General features: G+C 45.9%; 1 long non-coding RNA gene and 1 pseudogene across 1 annotated transcript in view; both read left to right on the plus strand.

Moving 5' to 3' along the window:
- The window catches only part of LOC150042059 (uncharacterized), a 272,005-nt gene extending 265,189 nt beyond the window's left edge, over positions 1 to 6,816 (plus strand). Inside the window, exon 3 of the long non-coding RNA XR_016533680.1 lies at positions 6,753 to 6,816. This is a non-coding gene — a long non-coding RNA (uncharacterized LOC150042059). The remainder of the gene's footprint in view (positions 1 to 6,752) is intronic.
- On the plus strand, positions 4,263 to 5,247 carry LOC150042066 (cytochrome b-c1 complex subunit 7-like; annotated as a pseudogene).
- Positions 6,817 to 7,526: the final 710 nt, after the last annotated feature.

Below are 7,526 nucleotides of genomic sequence, written 5' to 3' on the forward strand. Positions count from 1 at the left end.
ATGACTGATGTTCATTTCATGGCGCAGGAAGTGGAGGGGAGGAAGTTGAAGAGGCCAGGCGGAATAAAACACACACCAGCCTAACAACCCAGTAGAGACCCACAGACTCCCTCCCTCCTGGGGACAACCTGAGATTCAGATTATCTGCCCTCCTGCCCTGCGTGTGCCCCAAGTTGGAGGGCAGAACCTGGGGAGTCCCAGGAACATGCCTCCTGGTCTGGGAGCCTATTTTTCAGAGCCCTATTATTTATTTATTTAGTTAGTTAGTTAGTTAGTTAGTTAGTTTTACCCCAGGACATTTTTTTTTTCTTCAAGGTGACTATACTGCAATATGACCTTAGAGGGACAGTTATCCTACATAATCCAGTACTTTTTTTGTGTGTGTGGGGTCATGGGATTGAACTGGGCGCTGTCCCTGAGCTCTTCAGCTCAAAGCTACCACCCTACCTTTGAGCCAAGCCCCACTTCCCATTTTCTAGAGGTTAATTGGAGATAAGAGTCTCAGGCTCTTACTCTGAAATGTTAGGCAATCTGAGAAATAAATGGAAAGTTGGAAGATTAAAAAAAAAGTCTCAGGTCCTTTTGTGTCTGGGCTGGCTTTGAACCTCGCTCCTCAGATCTCAACCACCTTAGTAACTAGGATTACAGGCAGTAGTCACTGTGCCTGGCTATAGTAAATTTTTTTTAATTGCTATCTAGCCATCCTCGGTTCTCATAAACTGTAACCTTTGTTCTACAAAACAACAACCAAAAATGGAATTTCAGAGAATTTCAGAATAGAAAAGAACCGTTAGCACTCAGAAACGCCGCACTTTCCATGTGTTATTTTTTACTTCCTTGAAGAAGTCGTGCGCCAGGGCTCTCTTTCCACTTCATGCAATGGAGAGAGAGAGAGACAGAGAGAGACAGAGAGAGAGAGAGAGAGAGAGAGAGAGAGAGAGAGAGAGAGAGAGAGAGAGAGAGAGAGAGAGAGAGAGAGAGAGAGACAGAGACAGAGACAGAGAGAGAGACAGAGAGAGAGACAGAGACAGAGAGCGCTAGGAAATTTGAAATCAAGGCCTCATGACTCGAGTCTGGAGACTTTACTCCATGAGCCACGCCTCCAGTTCAGGTTTTCTGCTGGTTCATTTGGAGATCAGAGTGTCGCAGACTTTTCCTGGCTTTGAACCCTGATCCTCAGGATCTTAGCTCCTCAGTGGCTGGGATTCCAGGACTGAGTCAGTGTAAGGTGTGGGGTGAGACTTTTAAAGAGCACACAGGGAGAAATGAGGTATAGAGGGAGGTGAATTGGGGTACGCTTCAGTGGCACTGAGTCTGATTGCCAGTGGGGATGGCTGGGGTGAAAGCTGAACTGGGGAGTCCGTGGGAATTGTTAGCAGGGCTTGTGCTGCAGGTTTGGGCAATTCTGCATCCGTGGCCTTCATTGGCTAGGCACGTGGTGTGTGTGTGCAGGGAAGTGGTTCCTGACAGCGGCCTGACAGTTGCAGGGGTTTAGGTAGATAGCGTGACATAGGTAAACCACCATGAGCAAAGATATGGGAAGACACCGTAAATTCAGAGCTCACAGGGTCTCTGAGAACAAATTACAGTTAAACTCCTAGAGCCCGAATGGGGTCTTACGCCTGTAATCCAGATACTCCAGAGGCTGAGATCTGAGGATAGAAGTTCAAAGCCAGCCTAGACAGGAAAGTCCATTAGACTCTCTTCTCCAATGAACCTCCAGATAAACAGTAGTGGTGCTGTGACTCAAGTAATAGAGCACCAGTCTTGAATGAAAAACCTCAGGGACAGCACCCGGGCCCCGAGTTCAAGTCCCAACACTGGCACACACAAACTATGGGGAGACTGATATTCACTGTGAAACTCAAGGATGTTCAAGTGTGCTGAATAGCTGGGAATACAGGAATGAGCCACCCTCTCTGTCTGTCTGTCTGTCTCTCTCTCTCTTTCATGCACACTCGTGCACGCACACACACACACACACACACACACACACACACACACACACACATACACAGTGTATTTGTATGGCTATAAATTAATTTCAAGCAATAGCAAAGCCTGGTTTCTCTGTCTCCATTTTTTTCTTTATTTCTTGCCTTGAACTCAGGGCCTAAGCACAGTCTTTGGGCTTTTTCAAGGCTAGAGCTCTACCACTTGAGCCACAGCACCACTTCTGTCTTGTTCTGTGTATGTGGTACTGAGGAATCAAACCTGGGTCTTCATGCATGCTAGGCAAGCACTCTACCACTAGGCCAAACTCCAGGCACTTTGTTTTCTTTAAAAAAAAATTGGTGGCTGAGTGTGGTGGCTCACGCCTGTCTTTGTAGATACTCAGGTGGTTGAGATCTGAGGATCAGGCTTCAAAGCCAGCCCGGGCAATAAAGTCCCTAAGACTTTTATCTGCAGTTAACCACCAGAAAACTGCGAGTGGCACTGTGGCTCAAGGGTAGGGTGGTAGCCTTGAGCTGAAGAGCTTAGGGACAGCACCCAGGCCCAGAGATCAAGTCCCTAACCCACAAAGATAGATAGATAGATAGATAGATAGATAGATAGATAGATAGATAGATAGATAGATAGATAATGTGCCTGGTGCCTGTTTTAAAACTTGCACTCAGGACCTGGCCGCTGTTTCTTAGGTTTTCAGCTCAACACCCGGCACTGTGCTATGAGAGTCACAGTTCCCCTTTGTTTATTCCAGAGAGAGAGATGCCCCATCCCTCTAGGGGTTTTGATAAGACACGCAGCGACTCCCCACACTTCCACTACTGAAGTGTGGGGCCAGTCTTCCACTCAGTAGGGCTTGTTGTTGTTTTGTTTTGTTTTGATTTCGTGGGTCATGGGGCTTGAACTCGGGCCTGGGCCTTGTCCCCGAGCTCTTCAGCTCAAGGCTACTCCCCATCCCTGGGTTGGTTGTTGTCCTGAGCCCCACTTCTCATTTTCTAGTGCTTAACTGGAGATAAGAGTCTCAAGAGTGCCCAAGGTAGCTTTGAACCGCCATCCTCAGATCTCAGCCCCCTGAGTAGCTAGGAGTAGGCGAGAGCCACTGTGCCTGGCTTCAGTGGGGTTTTTTAGGTAAAAATCGCATGCAGGTGGTGGTGTTTGTGCAAGCAAGCAAGATTACAGAAGCAGAAATTAGCAGTAAATGATGGCAATTACAATTGCAATATATGTTGTAAGTCATTAAGCAGAGCTGGGTTACAGAAGCAAAACACGCAATTAGCCTTATCAGGACCAATTGCTTTCCTTTACCTACCCCCTCCCTCCCTTCCTCGCTTCCTTGCTTGCTTGCTTGCTTCCTTCCTTCCTTCCTTCTTTGAACTCAGGCCCTGGGCACTGTCCCTGAGTTCTTCAGCTCCAGGCTGGTATTTTAACCACTTGAGCCACTTCTGGTTTTCTGGTGGTCACTGGAGATAAGAGTCTCACACACTTTTCATGCCCAGGGCTGGCATTGAACCCCAATCCTCAGATCTCAGCCTCCTGAGTAGCTGGGATGACAGGCGTGAGCCACCTCGCCCAGCTCAGGAGCAATTTCTAGACACTATTCATAAGCAAGTGCATGAAGTGACCTATTGAGGCCATGGGGGAGGAGAGGGGCCTTGTGCAGCTTCCCGGACAGCAGAGATGCCACATGGTCCAGAGGGGCCAACAGCTGGGACCAGGCCTGTGTACACAGCAATCTGCTGCTAGTGCTGGAAAGGCTACAGGTACCTGCATTTCAGGATGGGGGATGGCCCAGGTTATATCATTCATTCAGGGAAAGAGCTAGGGGTCGAAAAACTCTATCTAAACCTAGATTTTATATATCTATAATTTATATATATAATTATATATCTTATATATATATAAAAAATTGGGTTCTTCCATTCCTCCCTTTTGTTTGGGGACATGGCAAAACACTGACATGTTTCAATCTCATTTCCTGGCACAGGAGCTGCTATCGTGTCTGCATAAGCAAAACTGTCAACTTCACAGCCTGGACTCTTTCCTGGATTAACAAGTCAAGCACACTTAATAAGGCAAGGTGTGATAGCCTAAGAAACTGTGGTACATTCCGTGAGAAAAAATAAGATTGGAAAGCCCCGGGCACTCTGACACTTGGCAACATTTTAAGGAAAACTACATTTCAAGTTGCCAGGCCAGCTGGCGAGCCGTCAAAGACAGAAACAGCTGTGCCAAAAAGGAGAACAACAAACAAACGCCCAAACTAACATAAAAACAAATGAGCAAAAAAAGAGTTAAAAAAACAAGTTGTTAAAATGCAACATGAGCTCTCTCTGGTCACCATGGCAGGCAGGTCTGCTGTTTCAGTCTCGGGACAGTGGCTAGATGGTGTTTGAAAATGGTATTACGATGCTGCATGATAAACAGACAGGGGTGATTGCGAGATGATTCCATACAGGAAGATGAAGAGGGATAAAAAGCCATAACACGGCTTCCTGAGAAACTTTATCATGACAGAATGTTTCACATCAAGAGAGCCCTGGAGGGGCCGGGAGTTTGGCCTAGTGGTTAAAGTGCTTGCCTAGCATGCATGAAGACCCGGGTTCAATTCCTTGGTACCACATACATAGAAAAAAGCCAGAAGTGGTGATGAGGCTCAAGTGGTAGAGCTCTAGCCTTGAGAAAGTCCAAGGACAGTGCTCAGGCCCTGAGCTCAAGCCCAGGACTGGCAAAAAAAAAAAAAAAAAAAGAGAGAGAGCCCTGGACCTGTCAGTGAGGCACCAGATCTTGCCTGAGGAGCAGTGGACAAGATATGAAGAGGATAAATTCTACCTCGAGCCATTCCTGAAGGAAGTTATTCGGGAAAGAAAAGAGAGAGGAGAATGGGCAAAGAAGTATTCCCACAGTTGGAATCTGTGAATGCAGTTGTCCTCAGAGAATCCTTATTAAGTAGACTAAGCCTGAAGCATACAATTTAAGAATTATTTAAATAAATGTCTACAATCATAAAAGAATGCAACATGATCAGAAACAGCTAGATCCCTGTAGGGGAAAGACAGAGTTTTCTGGAATGCAGACCTCATGTCTCCCTGCTAAATCGCCCAAGAAAAAGTCATGTGAAATGGAAACTTTCTTGTAATAGTTTTCCCGAGTAATCACTCATTATTTGATGAACTGTACCCCTGAGATGCATGTAAGCATTTAAGATTTATTGCTCATTTAGCAGTCAATGTTCATTTATCGTCTCTAAATTTATGATCTGTAATTGCACTAACGTTCACCACCTGTGACTTGTCTAAAAATACCAACTCACAAATTTTACTTGTCTGTGGTTTTGTACCTGCACGGCATCTCGTCAGCTGCTTGTGGTCTGGGGCTGTAAAAACCCCAGTTCAGTGGCCAGGAGTTTTGCCTAGTGGTAGATTGCTCACCTAGCATGTACAAAGACCTGGGTTTGATTCGTCAGTACCACATACACAGAAAAAGCCAGAAGTGGTGCTGTGGCTCAAGTGGTAGAGCTCTAGCCTGGAGAAAGCCCAAGGACAGTGCTTGGGCCCTGAGATCAATTCCCAGGACTGGCAAAAACAAACAAACAAAAAACAACTGGGTTGTGTAGGAGACCAAAGCTACATTGCTATCTGATTAGCGGGGTGTGGTCCCATAGTAGATAAAACAGCCCCAGCTGCGTTTATCTGAGTTGGTGGCAGTAATTTGGTTATTTCCAGAAATTAGGATTCAAAAGAGCCCTATTGTTAAAACCAATAAGAGCATCACTAATGCCCCCCAGCTGATAGTTATCTCGCTGTCATGGAGACCAGTCCAAGGTTCTGAGGCCAGCAGCTCACATCCTCTGGCCCTGAGGTTTTCCCTACCCAAGGCTAAAATTTCCCTAATAACCCCAGATAGATTTGCATCAAATTTGCATCAAATTTGCCCTCATGCCATGTATCTTCTTGTTCTTGTGTCATAAAAACCAAATGAAGGGGGCGGGAGTTTGGCCTAGTCAGTAAAGTGCTTGCCTAGCATGCACGAAGACCTGGGTTCGATTCCTTGGTACCACATACATGGAAAAAAGCCAGAAGTGGTGCTGTGGCTCAAGTGGTAGAGCTCTAGCCTTGAGAAAACCCAAGGACAGTGCCCAGGCCCTGAGTTCAAGCACCAGGACTGGCAAAAAAATAAAAAATTAAAATTAAAAAAAACTTTCCAAAATCTAATGAAGGCCTCCCCTGGTTTCACGATTGACCTCTTGAGAATCCACTTGATTTTCCATTATGGCTAAGGAATGTTCTAAAAGCACCCTGTCCTCAACTAACTGCAAACTCAGTGGCCAGGAATGTTCTAAAAGCACTATGCAGGGAATGTTACTTTCACCACGATTACTGCGAAAGTATTTAATGGCAGGAAATTCCACCATTCCTAGGCCCAAAAGGAGTTGAGGCTTGTATCTCCAATTAACAAAGGGAAGTAGGGCTTGGCTCCAGGGTAGGGTGCTAGCCTTGAGCTGAAGAGCTCAGGAAGAACACCCAGGCTGAGTTCAAGCCTCATGACCCACAAAAAAAAGAAAAGACAAAGAAAATGCCAGATGTGGTGCAGTGGCTAAAGTGGTAGAGCTCTAGCACTGAGAAAACCCAAGGACAGTGCTCAGGCCCTGAGTTCGAGCCCCATGACTAAAACAATAAATAAATAAATGTGACCTTTGGTTTACTTTTATTGATCCAGACCATAGAAGCAGCAGGTATAAGGCACTTTTGAAGAATTAGGCCCATCCTCAGGGAATAATGCCTTCCTCCTGTGTTCTTTTTCTTCAGGTGTCCTGGCATTTTGGGCATTGCATTGTATACTGGCTGGATTGGACGAGCCTGGATGTTCAAGGTAAGAATCAGAAATTCATGATTGGCCTTTAAGATGTAGAAACGTCAGTCAGGGAAACAATCCCCTCGTCAAAATGCTTCCAAAGAAGCCTGGGGTTAAATACTTTGCCAACAAGTTTATAGACCAAAATAAAATAAAATGAATGTTTACTTCGCCCTCTGCTGGGAACTGGAAGTATACCAACGTAGAGGAAAGCTGATTTATTTTTACACATTTTCAAAATTGTTATTGTAAAGGTGACACACAGAGGGGTGACAATTCCATGAGTCAGTAAAAATGCATTTTTTTTTTGTGGGTCATGGGGCTTGAACTCGGTCTGGGCACTGTCCCTGAGCTCTTCAGCTCAAGGCTACCTCCCTACCCTTGAGCCTCTTGAGTAGCTAGGATTACAGGCGTGAGCCACCACGCCCGGCAAGAATGCATTTTTTTTTTACCAGTCCTGGGCTTGAACTCAGGACCTGAGCACTGTCCTTGGACTTTCTCAAGGCTAGAGCTCTACCACTTGAGCCTCAGCCCCACTTCCGGCTTTTTTCTATGTATGTGGTACCTAGGAATTGAACCTGGGTCTTCTTGCATGCTAGGCAGGCACTCTACCACTAGGCCACGCTCGCAGCTAAGAATGCTTTTGTTTGACAGTGCCCCCTTCCTCCACTCTCTTCCGGCTTCTCCCTCCCATCCCCACTCACCAATTGTAGAGCTCATTTTCCATA

The sequence above is a fragment of the Megascapheus bottae genome, chromosome 37 (assembly GCF_031878675.1).
Source record: "Megascapheus bottae isolate mThoBot1 chromosome 37, mThoBot2.hap1, whole genome shotgun sequence".
Taxonomy (NCBI): Eukaryota; Metazoa; Chordata; class Mammalia; order Rodentia; family Geomyidae; genus Megascapheus; species Megascapheus bottae.